Below are 13,166 nucleotides of genomic sequence, written 5' to 3' on the forward strand. Positions count from 1 at the left end.
TTAACCTCAGCGTTAAAAGAAAAAAAAGAAACAAAAATGGAACCACAAAGGTTTTTAAGATTATAACCTGTGAAATAAAAATTAAAGGGTTAAAATAGAATTGAAAAAAACAGAATAGAATAAGGAAGAAAAGGATTGAAAACAAACCAAGATAAATTCCAACTTTGGAATTTAATTGTTTGTCCTAGAGTTTTTAAGAAAACAAAGATGATCTTGAAGGGCAGAACAAGTCATCCTAATTCATATTCCTGAAACTGTACTAGAATAAATTATTCACAGGGGAATAATAAACATTTGGATGCACACGTGGTGCTAGTTTCATTTTGCAAAACAAGAAATATATTCCACTAATGTAATTCATTTATGGCTGGAAGTCTTGTTGGATGAAAGAAGTAGTACATCTAAAGTGGCTGATGTTCTGAAATCATGCTATTGGACAGTCTCAACAAGCTAGAACTGTGCAATCTGAAACATAGGTGCTCCTTAAATGGGTTCAATAGACCCCATCTACAAGGTATGCTAATTAGCGTTGGCTTGAAACCAATATATACGTATATACTAGACATACTTTGTGTGTCAAAGGGCTCCAATGTCATTTTATATAAATTACAATAAAGCCTCATTGTTTAAACTAGGGACCAAAGCATATAATTCCTAGTGGGTCAGATATGTGATCTCAATGAACTCATGGGAGGTGGGTGGGTGGCCTGGCCAATGGGTGGCCGTTGTTATGCTCCCTGCCATGGGCATGCTGAGCCTGTGTTACTTGATCAGGTGAGTTTTTAAGGGAGGCTAGTTTTTCAGATTTTAGGGGAAATCTTCTAATTTTTAAACATTGGCATTTAGACTTCAAAAATATGGCTGTTCAAGCCCCCAGTGTGCTAACTCTGGCTTTAAACTTTAGAGTAAATGAGGTGATAGGTGAATGTTTTCTGGCCCCTTGGCATGAAATGAAAGAATTAAAAAAAAAAAAAAAACCAAAGCAAGTTTGTGAAAATAAAAAGGGTTTTCTTTTATCAAGGTCATAATTGTGTAATTTCAACAACTTGAAGAACGGATATGTGAAGAGATTGTTTGGTGTGTCAGCTTACTTATTACTCTTTTCTACTCTGAGCCTTAGTCAGATCTTTGTGATCTGTGTGTACCTAGACATGTATGATGTATATTTATATACTTATGCACATGTCCAAAGGTAAAAATTCCTCCTCACGGCTCTTGGTACTGATTACTCACTTTCTTCCAAACTGAGCTGATCCTTGGTTTTTATTTGGCGGACGCAGTGGGCTGCAGAAGGAGGGGTAGTGGCAGAAACAGGGCTGTTCTCTCTGAAGTGGTTTGGAGGATAAGAGGAGGATGAGATGGAGGAGCAGGGAGATTAGTTAGGTAGGAGTCTCTTGAAGTTGTCACCACTAGAGTTGTTGAGACCAAGAGTTAAGGATAAAGTAGCTTCAATGTGATGAGGAAGGGCTTGATAAGAGCATTATGTGTTATATAAAATAAGACTGGATTTAGTAAGTGATTAGTGATGGGGAGACAAAGGAGTTCATGATGGTTAACCAAGGCTCAAATCAAAGAAACTGGCAAATGATGGTGAGGAGAAGCTGGTAGTGAGTACTGGGCATCAGAGTGATCAGCTGTGGTGATTCTGGCTCGGGACCTGTTGATTCACAGGTGAGACTTCAAGTCTGGATATAGAGCTTGAGCGCCGTCTGCTTCTCTGCATAGAGGTAACAGTTGGATCTAGGGGACCGATGAGATCCCTCAGCAAATGACAGACAGAGGTAAGAGACAAAGACCCAGGTCCAGGAAAAAGAATAGGGAGCTAAGTGGAATCCAAGCAAGAAAAGAGTTTGAAGAAGTGGCGGACTGTCGATGTGGCACATATATACAATGGAATATTACTCAGCCATAAAAAGAAATGAAATTGAGTTATTTGTAGTGAGGTGGATGGACCTAGAGACTGTCATACAGAGTGAAGTAAGTCAGAAAGAAAAACAAATACCATATGCTAACACATATATATGGAATCTAAAAAAAAAAAAAAAAAGAAAAGGTTCTGATGAACCTAGGGGCAGGACAGGAATAAAGATGCAGACATAGAGAATGGACTTGAGGACGCGGGGAGGGGGAAGGGTAAACTGGGACGAAGTGAGAGAATAGCACTGACATATATACACTACCCAATGTAAAACAGATAGCTAGTGGGAAGCAGCCACATAGCACAGGGAGATCAGCTCAGCTCAGTGCTTTGTGACCACCTAGAGGGGTAGGATAGGGAGGGTGGGAGGGAAACGCAAGAGGGAGGAGTTATGGGGATATATGTATACGTATAGCTGATACACTTTGTTAAACAGCAGAAACTAACACACCATTGTAAAGCAATTATACTCCAATAAAGATGTTTAAAAAAAAAGTGGAGGACTAATGAGCTCCCACTTGATACCGGGCATCATATACACGTTCTCGCTGAAGCCTCTTGAGGGCTTAGGAAGAGCCATGGTTTCCCGATTGTTATAAATGAGGAGACAGTTAAGCCAGGAGAGGCTGGCAAGGAAGTGGCATCGTGGGAAAGACTGGGATCCTTCAAGAAGGTGGGTGGTGAAAGAGGTGAGAGGGAGCTTGGTGGGGACAGCACATCTGAGAGAAAGAAAAGGGCATTTCTGAGGATGTCTGGAGGAGCATATTTGTCATCTAAGGGAAAGGATCAAAGGGAGAGGGAGATAGAGAAGATGAAAGCTGGAGATGGAATACATAATTGATGGGGCTGAGTCAAAAAGCAGGGGATGGGGCTTCCCTGGTGGCACAGTGGTTGACAGTCTGCCTGCCAATGCAGGGGACACGGGTTCGAGCCCCGGTCTGGGAGGATCCCACATGCCGCAGAGCAACTGGGCCCGTGAGCCATGACCGCTGATCCTGCGCGTCCGGAGCCTGTGCTCCGCAACAAGAGGCCGCAACAACGAGAGGCCCGTGCACCGCGGTGAAGAGTGGCCCCCGCTCGCCGCAGCTAAAGAAAGCCCTCGCACAGAAACGAAGACCCAACACAGCCAAAAATAAATAAATAAATAAATAAACAAAGAAGCTTTCATTAAAAAAAAAAAAAAAAAAAAAAAAGCAGGGGCTGAGAGATGGGATCAAGAGAGATCTTCAGAGTGACAGGAACCTGAAAGGAAGCTGTCTATGGACAGAGTACCTGAGCCCCAAGCAATGGTGAAACATCACAGCAGGAGAGCCACAGGTTTGAAAGGAGTGACCAGTTCTGGAAGCTGATGGCCAATTTCACATTACCTTGAGAAACACTATTGGCTGTTTATTTCCTTTTTATCAAAACATTTTCTATGGATTGTTCATGTTAATTTGCATGAATTATAGATTCTTCTAATTTGCATGAATTATAGATTCTTCAACACAAATTAATCCAGCCTAGATTAGGTAGAGAGGACTTTAATTACCTTTCATTTTCTCCCAAGGAGACTATGCTATTGCTAGTTGCTGTCACATGAGTTGGTTCTGTTTTTTGTTTTTAGCTTCAGTGACGAATAGGGCTACACATTAAGAGCAATATTAGAGGAATTAATTTGTTATTGTGCTTGCATCCTTATCAAGATAATGGGTTTAACACATACTGTTGTGATTGAGATTTTTCTGGAAAAAGCTACCTGTTTTTTTTTTTTTTTTTTGTGTGTGCTAGGCGGGCCTCTCACTGTTGTGGCCTCTCCCGTTGCGGAGCACAGGCTCCGGACGAGCAGGCTCAGTGGCCATGGCTCACGGGCCCAGCCGCTCCGCGGCATGTGGGATCTTCCCAGACCGGGGCACGAACCCGTGTCTCCTGCATCGGCAGGTGGACTCTCAACCACTGCGCCACCAGGGAAGCCCAAAACTACCTGTTATATGGTTAGAAGGAACTTGGATTTTGGAGTTATTTGGTACATATATGACTATAGTATTTCCCAGTGGTGTGATCTTAGGCTAAAGGAATTGCTTTATATTCTCCAACTATAAGGTCATAATTATACCTTACAACATTTTAATGATAATTAGGAATCTATGAAAACACCTAGCACGTGCCTTAATACATGGTGGAAATAATGATAATAGTCACTAAATGAACTGAGGACTCAATTTATAAAAGCTATCAAACATAAAAGCATAATATATACAATATGTGTGTGTAGTTTGTGTGTATACGTTCATATGTGTAGATGAACGGTATTTCCCCATTCTCTTGTTGGCTATTTGAATTGTTTCCAGTTTTATTCTATTACAAAGCATGCTGTTGTAAACATTCTTATACATAGCTTCGGGTACACATGTGCTGGACTTTTTCTAGGCTTTCTCCCTGAGAATGGAAGTACTCTTGTGCTCACCTTCACCTCTGCTGGGTGTTGCCAAATCATGTTCTAAATTGGTTGTGTTCATTTGCATGCCTACCAGCCAAACTTTAAAATGTTTGCCTATCTCATGGGTATGAAATGGTATCTTGTTTTTTAATTAGTATTTCCCTGATTACAGATCCGTTGAGCATCTTTTCATGCTTTCTGGCTTTACAAGTTTTCCCTTCTGTGAAATGCTATTTATGCTTTTTGCCCATCTTTTTTCTAGACTCATTTTTTAAAAAAGTATAAAAGGTATAAGGGTATGGAGTCAGACATCTATCTATCTATCTATCTATCTATCTATCTATCTATCATCTGTCAAAGTTCAAGAGTCAATTCATACTAACATTAACTGACACTTTGTCTGGCAGAAGAATCCAGTTGATTGCCTGTACTTGATAGATGCCTGTACGCAACAGTGCTGAATGATGAGTATTAGATGAATCAAATATGGGGAGAAAAACAAGCCTGCCGTTAAAGATGTGCAGTGAGCACATCAAGTGTGATACCTTTCCATAGGGTGTGTCCATAGGGCCTGGGAATCTGAATTTTGAACAAATTCCCCAGGTAATTCCTATTTCTAGATATCTTTGAGAAATCCTGCCCAAGTCCCATTCCTGAGACTGACTTACAGTGAGGGAAGGTCCTTTGAGTGCTTTTCTTTTTTTTTTTTCCTTTTTGGCCACGCCACACGGCTTCTGGGATCTTAGTTCCTCAACCAGGGATTGAACCCAGGCCCTTGGCAGTGAAAGCACTGAGTCCTACCCAGTGGACTGCCAAGGAAGTCTGAGTGCTTTTCTTATGACTTCTTTGGCACAAATCTACCTGGGAAGCAATATAATTAAGGGAAAACAAGTGGCTCCAGAAAGAAGTTTTGTTGGTTTCACATAACCAGCTAAGCTCCCCTCCCCAAGTGCTTAAGCCTGTGCCAGATGATTCTTGGCTCCTGCCAACCCACTGCTGGCCGTGGGCCACCTGACCTCTTTAGTGTCCCCACTGCCAGGTACAATGATATGTCTTGTGATTTTTCTCCATGGCCCCCAAACCTGCTTCTTCCCCACTGCCTCCAGGGCAGTCCTTCTAAATGTCCCCAGCATAAGACATTTCAAGGGATTTGAGGGCTCTTACAAAAGACCTAGCTGCGTCCTGTCCCTTTTCAGAGGCATTTTCTTTTACCACTTCTTGCCTCTCACTTATTCTGTGCTTTGGGCATGTTGATCTCTGCACGTTGGGAATGTGGGACCATCTCTCTCACGCCAGTCATTTCTGCTCTTTCCTCTGTCTTAGATCTCCCCTCCCATTTCTCTTCCTCTGGCCAACTCATCCTTATACTTTAAGACAGTGTTTCTTAGACCTTAACATGCATACAGATAACCTGGGGATCCTGTTAAAATACAGATTCTGATTCAGTTGGTCTGGGGTGGGTGGGGTCTGAGATTCAGCTTTTCTAGCAAGCTCCCAGATCCTGCAAGATGCTGCTAAGTCTGGGGACGACACTTGAAGACTCAGCTTGGCATTACCTGCACCTCCCTGAGTTGTAAATGCCCCTCCTTTGTGTTCCTAACACCTGGGCCAACCTCTGCTGTGCTTCTCACACCGTGTTATGACAACTGCCTTGTCTGTCAATAAGTTCCTTGAGGCAGGAATTGTGCCTTGTTTATCTTTATTTATATTTGCAATGCCTGGCATACAAGAAACACTCAACAAATATTTGTTGAACAAACAAATGATTCCAACAATCCAGACAGACGTTTGTCTGGCTGCGTTTTGCTGTTTGTGGCTGTTTCCCTGTTGAGGCCAATGACTCATTGCTTTTCCAGATGGCGCCCTGTGGCCTGAAGGGCTGGCTTCACTTTCTACAAAGCAGCAGACCTTGCCAGGGTAGGACCAGAGGAGTGGGTGGTTAGCTTTGGCATTGGAAGAATCCAACTTCTTTGTGCCTAATTTAGGTCAAGCTTAGTGGGTTTAAAATTAGCCCTGAATTCTGTATTTTCTTTGGATGATTTTCTCATGCTTGTGAACACACAGGCACACATCTCTTATGGAGTAAGTTTCTGAGGTTGAATAGCCTCTTCCTCTTCTGACGCTGTTCTCCACACATGTGCCGGAATGAGTTTTGCCAAATGGAAATGTGGGTTATGCCACTCTGGGTGGCCCCCTTTCTTTTCAGGGAAAACTCCAGATCTCCCTTCCTGGCTCATGGACAGGGTGCCTGGGATGATGCACGCTTACTCCTGTTGTCCCCGAGTACCCCCTTTCCCTCTCAAAGCTGTTCCAATTAGGATGATGAAAAATGTGACTGCCCTACTCCTAAGGCCTCTCCACACACCTCATGCTTTACCTTTTTAGCCAAGTCACTTGGTTGTGGGGACATTTGCACCACTGGTCCAGTCCCAAGCTTCCAGCTCTGGCTGCAAATTCTCATGAAGGGGACCCTGCTACCAGCTCCCTCTTGCATTTGCTCTGGACAGTTATTCTGTAAACTGGACTATATATCTATTTTAACCTATAATTAACTGTACATCCTCTAAAACCCAGCAAGATCAAATAATGAATACGGTGGTTTCTGTTCTCCCTCAGCACTTTTAGCAGAAATCTCTTAATGATGACATTAATCCTTTAATGGACTAATGGGTGAGACATTCTACTTGTGGGTGAGTAAATAGTAGCTAGATGGGAGAAGAGGTTGCAGGTATGTAGCAGTTGTCTTGCTTAAAGTGTGTAATCTTCCTGCTCTTCCTCCTCTTCATAAACTTGTTTTTCAGTGCTGATTGGACCATGGAAAGAGTATTAGGTGGAAAGCCAGAGAGTCCTAGGTGAGGCCCAGGCAGTTTCTCAGCCAGAGTTAGTATTCACACCTGTAAAAATGAAAATAATAAGACCTACTTTATGTGGATAGTTACGTTGATTAATTGAGATAATGTGAAAATGTTGAGTTGTATACAACGTAGGTAAGACTTTCTCCTTGTTTTCAAGGACTAAACCAACTGAATTATTTCTGTTTGGAAACAGTGGCAGTGCTACAAATATATTATTTGGTCTTGACTTGTGGCACTATGCTTTTCTACCATGATGCCATGTTCTGTTTTTAAGCCAGGAAAGTGTCTTTCTTCCCCTTTGTTCCTCTATGTATTTCACTGATGCAGCCACGTTGAATCCCTTCACGTTCCTGACTGTTCCTCTCTGAGTTACCGCTGTGTCTGGGATATAAAGGAACCGCTCTTATCTTCTGAAAACACAGCTGCTTCAATTACATCACGCCAGGCTTTCTGTTAAGGAAATCTCCATTGCAGATAGTGGAAACGTAGCAAAGACAGAGATTCAGTGCTCTGCACATTTTTTCTGTGAATCTTGGACTTTTTTAAAACCAGAAAATGCTAAGTGGAGAGGTAGGCAAGGGAGAAGGATTTAAGAATTTCTATATTGTCAAATGTTTGTTGTTTTGAGGAACTGCAGTGTGAACATAAAAGGCGCTTTTTGTGTTAGAGCAGGAGAAACATTTACCATTCAGCCCAAGGGCAGCGTTTAACAACGTTGCTGTGAATTTGCCCAGCCTCTCAGTGGTCCATGGGCATCACCTGGAGCTTGTTAGAAATGCAGCCACAGGCCCCTCCCCAGGCCTCCTCAATCAGAAACTGCACTTTTTTTTTTTTTTTTGCGGTACGCGGGCCTCTCACTGCTGTGGCCTCTCCCATTGCGGAGCACAGCCTCCGGACGCGCAGGCTCAGCAGCCATGGCTCATGGGCCCAGCCACTCCGCGGCATGTGGGACCCTCCCGGACTGGAGCACGAACCTGTGTCCCCTAAATCGGCAGGCGGACTCTCAACCACTGTGCCACCAGGGAAGCCCAGAAGCTGCATTTCAGGTGATTCAGGTGATTCAAATGCACATAAAAGTTTAAAGAAGCTTTGCTCTTGGCCAGCTCTGTCCAGTGGAACTTTGTGAGGTGATGGTGGCATTCTATATTTGTGCTACCTCGTATGGTAGACACTAGCCATATGTGGCTGAGAACTTGAAACAGGGCTAGTGCGACCAAGGACTAAAGTTTAAATTATATTTAACTTTAACAATTATAATTTAAATGTAATTAGTCACATGTGGTGTGTGGCTACCAAGTTGAGCAGTGCCGCATGAAATTCTACCAGGTTTTGCTTGCGGGATTCTTCGTGAGGGTAATGCTGGCTCCCCATCACGGCCAGGGGGGGTAGTCAGTTCTCCTTGCATGGCCGAGCAGTATCAATGCATATTCCAAGGTCCTTGTCCATCACTGTGGCCCATGCATCATCCCTGGAATGAGTCCAGGAGGCTTGGCACTCCTGACATCCTTACTTTCTCCTCTGGAGGCTCAGAATGGTTAGCTGGTCAGTCTTGGAATTGGATAGGAAAAAAAAAAACTTGACCTGCCCTAAGCAACACAAGACACTGAAAACTATTCTTTTTAAAAATAAATTTATTTATTTATTTTTGGCTGCATTGGGTCTTTGTTGCTGCGCACGGGCTTTCTCTAGTTGCGGCTAGCGGAGGCTACTCTTCGTTGTGGTGCACGGGCTTCTCATTGTGGTGGCTTCTCTTGTGGAGCACGGGCTCTAGGCACATGGGCTTCAATAGTTGTGACGCGCGGGCTTAGTTGCTCTGTGGCATGTGGGATCTTCCCAGACCAGGGCTCGAACCCGTGTCCCCTGCATTGGCAGGCAGATTCTTATCCACTGCATCTCCAGGGAATCCCACTATTCTTTTCTAACTGTGTTACTTCTATTATTTCACAAATCCCTGAAGATCGGAAGATGTATTTCTCTACTTTGCTTCATCTGCAATGTATCTGACTTATAAAATATAAATTGATGCTTTTTACTGGCTTTCTTTCTTCTTTAATATTTCACTTCCTCCATAGGGAACTCTAGTTCAAATTATTTTCTTTATTCCCTGAAGGGGTCTTGAGAAACTTTCCTTTCTACATCTTTTCTGAACCATTCCTTCTCTGTCCTCTTGGCCTAAGCCATGCCCGAGTCAGGGCAACTACTCCATAAACATCACCTCTGCTATTGTGCTGACTTCAACAGATTCTGTAACTTTAAGACATCTCTTGTTTTTCCTACCTTCTCCATGCTGTTTATCTCCAATCATTGTTTCAAACGTGAATTCTTTTTATCAAATTTGGCAACACCAAACACTTCCCAGCTGTTCACTGGGTACACGTGGCCAAGCAATGATGCAAACATCTGTTCTGGCTGGAATAACCTTCATATTTCAGCAAATGGCGTTCTGGGACCATCTGTCTCCCCCTCCTCCCGTGTGACCCCAGAGTTCTGTTGAGGTGAGGGAAATCAAAGAGCCTTTTGGTGAATGAAAATGAAGTTTAGTGTGATAGCAAATAGCTTTTATTCTATTTTATCTTATTCAATAGTTTTATTGAAACATGTATTGACAAATGTACATTTGATTACACCTTGGAGATGTTTTATCATCAGGTATAGGGGACCAGGTCATCTCTTTATATTAATGTTTGTCCTTAAATATCACCTGTTTAGGAGGCGCCCTCACTTAGACCCTGAGGGTGGGAAGGGGCTGGAGTGATCATCTCATCGTCCGGAGGAGTAGAGCGTCTTCCATAGAGCTTCCCTGGGCGTGGCCAAAGAGCCAGCTTAGAAGCCTGGGTCTCTTGACTTACAGGTCTGTAAGTGGGCTTCAGGTGGTCCATGAACCCCTAAAATTGTAGCTAGGTTTTGTGTGTGTATGTGTGCAGTGCTGGGGTAGAGAATCCAAAGCATTTATTAGAGTCTCAACATTGCATCATGCTATTCTTGTCCTTTTGAATTCTCCTGGTTTGGTGATTAGTTTGACCTCCAATTTCTCAGATATAGGATGAGGCATATTTAGGATATGGGCAGATTTAGGATGAGGCATTTGCTAGAAAATGATGATATGCAGAGAAGTTAGCTCTACTGAGGGAGAACTTTGTTACACATCATTCTGCCGTTGGTGACTGCTGGCTTCAAGGAAGAGAGGGCAAGAATATTTAGCCTATTCAGAGGAAAGTTATCACTGTGATAAGGAAAAATAATGCTCAGCCACTACCTCATTGATCAAGGGAGAGCAGGGCCATCCTCTTATGTGAAATATAGCTTTTTGCATGGTTTGTACAGATTTTGGAGCCAAATGACCTGAGCTTGGAGCTCTGCTACTTCCTGGCTGTGTGGTCTTAAGCAAGTGATTTATTTTTGAACCTTGGTTTTCTCATATTAAAAATATAGGGATAGTGATACCTGCTTTGCAGGGCTGTGATGAAGAGTCAATGCAAGAATGTACAGAGTCCCAAGCATACAGTAGACCCTCCACAAATGATCACCATTTCCATTATTCTCTGGTGACCATTTCAGACCTGCTGAGGACTTGTGTCTTTCTAGATCAAAAGGCATCTTTTAGATTTGCTGTTGCCATAAGCAGAGGAGTGGGCTGCTGATGAAACCCAATTCCTGGGATAGCCTACCTTTGAGCTGCTCTGAGAATGATTGTGGCATATGTATATTTGTTCATTTGGAGACTGCAGGAGGTATAACTGTTTGCTCATAGTGTCTGATTCCTTAAAATGTAAATGCTCAATGCCTGCATCTGTGAAGCCAACTGGTCCACTTTCTGTTGTTCAGCCTTTTGAGGGAGTTCAGGACGATGTGGTAGATTATTCTTTTCTTTGCTAGCTCTTCCACTCTCTTTCTGTCACCATCCATGAGACATTCCCATCTATCAGCTGGAATTCCATTTCCTGCAGTGGAGTTTACAGGTTAGCAGAGCACATGATCTTACAGGAAGCTAAGTGTTGGCTGGACACATCACTTGGGGAACAGAGCCATTAAGACACTTCTAGCCAATGTGATCTGCTTTATAAGGAGAAATAGGAGAAGGATGTGACTTTCTGTTCTAAGCCACAAATGAATCTTCATGTGTAGGGAGCATGCAGAGTTTCTAGTCCATGGTCCACCTTAGGTTGTTTTGTGGCTTGGGTCAACTCATTTCCCTTATCTGTGGAAAAGAACTGCCTCCAAGAGCTGGTGTAAAGGATGAACATTTGTTTTATAATAATAATAATAATAATAATTGGGTATTTGGGATTAGCAGATGCAAACTCTTATATGTAGGATGGATAAACAACAAGGTACTATGGTATAGCACAGGGAACTATATTCAATATCCTGTGATAAATCATAATGGAAAAGAATATGAAAGAGAATATATATGTATAACTGAGTCACTTTGCTGTTCCACAGAAATGAACACAACACTGTAAATCAACTATACTTGAATAAAACTTAAAAACAATAATAAAATTCAGATGAGACAGTTACTTAACTCTCTCAGTTGGCTGATGTAAGTGCTTCTTAGAATAAGGTGAACACAGGATATGAACCATGCTTCCCAGGTCTTTCCTGTCTTGCTTCCCACAATTCCCACCATCTCCACCACACACAGACACACACAGACACACACAGACACACACAGACACACACACAGACACACACACAGACACACACACAGACACACACAGAGACACACACACACACACAGACACACACAGACACAGACACACACACAGACACACACACAGACACACACACACACACACACACACACACACACACACACACACACACACACATCCAGCCCCTCATGATCATGAATCCTGTGATGACTTCTCCTGAATGTAATATGCTTGTGAGGCTAAGGACCCATCATAATGCCTGTTAACACTACTATGAACGCATATTTTCTTTTAAGGCTTCTCTTTTCCCAAATTAAAAAAAAAGTTACAGCAAAAACAAACTCAGCTGTAGACTTTATTTAAAAGCAACATATACTTCACTAGTCAAGTTCTCTAGGAATGGAAAACTGCAATTCAGGTTAAAAATTAGCACTGGCTTATGTGTCTTGCCACCAACAGAAATCTAATTGCACCTCCAAATATATAACTAATGCATGCCGTAGAAGGTAGTTGTATTTTAAGTTTAGGTGTTTTTAGTTAATATTCAGTGCATTCTCCTGAGAGAGCACCACCGGTGAAAGGAATGATTCTGACGGGTGCTATTTCATTCTCACCTGGGAAGAGTTTCTTTCTTAATCACCACCCCTGTAGTTGTACTTCTTCCTCTTTGTGTGAGGTCTGGTGACTCACTCTAATGACTGAACGGGTAGCCTTTCTGTGGTCTGTAGCCCCATCTCTCTCTACTATCTTGGTTCACACTGCGGCTCACTCCTCTGTGTTTCTTTGCTTTACCCACTCTTTCTTCCCTGTCCTTCTGGGAGCCTGTGGCCTTGAAGCCAGTATCACACTACCAGTGTTCTCCAAGTGTGGCCCCAAACTAGCAGCCTCAGCATCGTCCAGTGTGGGAGGCAGGATGATGACCTTCCAAAGAGGTCTATATCCTAATCCCTGGAATCTGTGGGTATGTTAAATTACAAGGCAATGGGGAATTAAGGTAGTACATGTCATTAAGGTGGCTTAGCAGTTGACCTCAAGATAGGGAGAGTACGCTGGATTACCCAGGTGGGTCCAATTGTAATCACGGAGTCTTTAAATGTGGAGGAGGGAGGCAGTGTCAGAGTGATGTGATGCGGGAAAGACTTGCCCAGCCATTGCTGGCTTTGAAGATGAGGGATCGTGGCCATGAGCCAAGGAATGCAGGTCACCTCTAGAAACTGGAAGAAGCAAGAAAATGGATTCTCCCCTAGAGCCTCCAGAAAGAAATTCAGCCCTGCAGACACCTTGATTGTAGCCCAGTGAGACCCATTTTGGACGTAACG

General features: G+C 43.0%; 1 protein-coding gene across 9 annotated transcripts in view; it reads left to right on the plus strand.

Annotated features, from left to right (window-relative positions):
* Positions 1-13,166, plus strand: part of FRMD3 (FERM domain containing 3) — a 345,639-nt gene that overhangs the window by 111,667 nt on the left and 220,806 nt on the right. The window lies entirely within an intron of this gene.

Source organism: Kogia breviceps, chromosome 8, assembly GCF_026419965.1.
Source record: "Kogia breviceps isolate mKogBre1 chromosome 8, mKogBre1 haplotype 1, whole genome shotgun sequence".
Lineage (NCBI taxonomy): Eukaryota > Metazoa > Chordata > Mammalia > Artiodactyla > Physeteridae > Kogia > Kogia breviceps.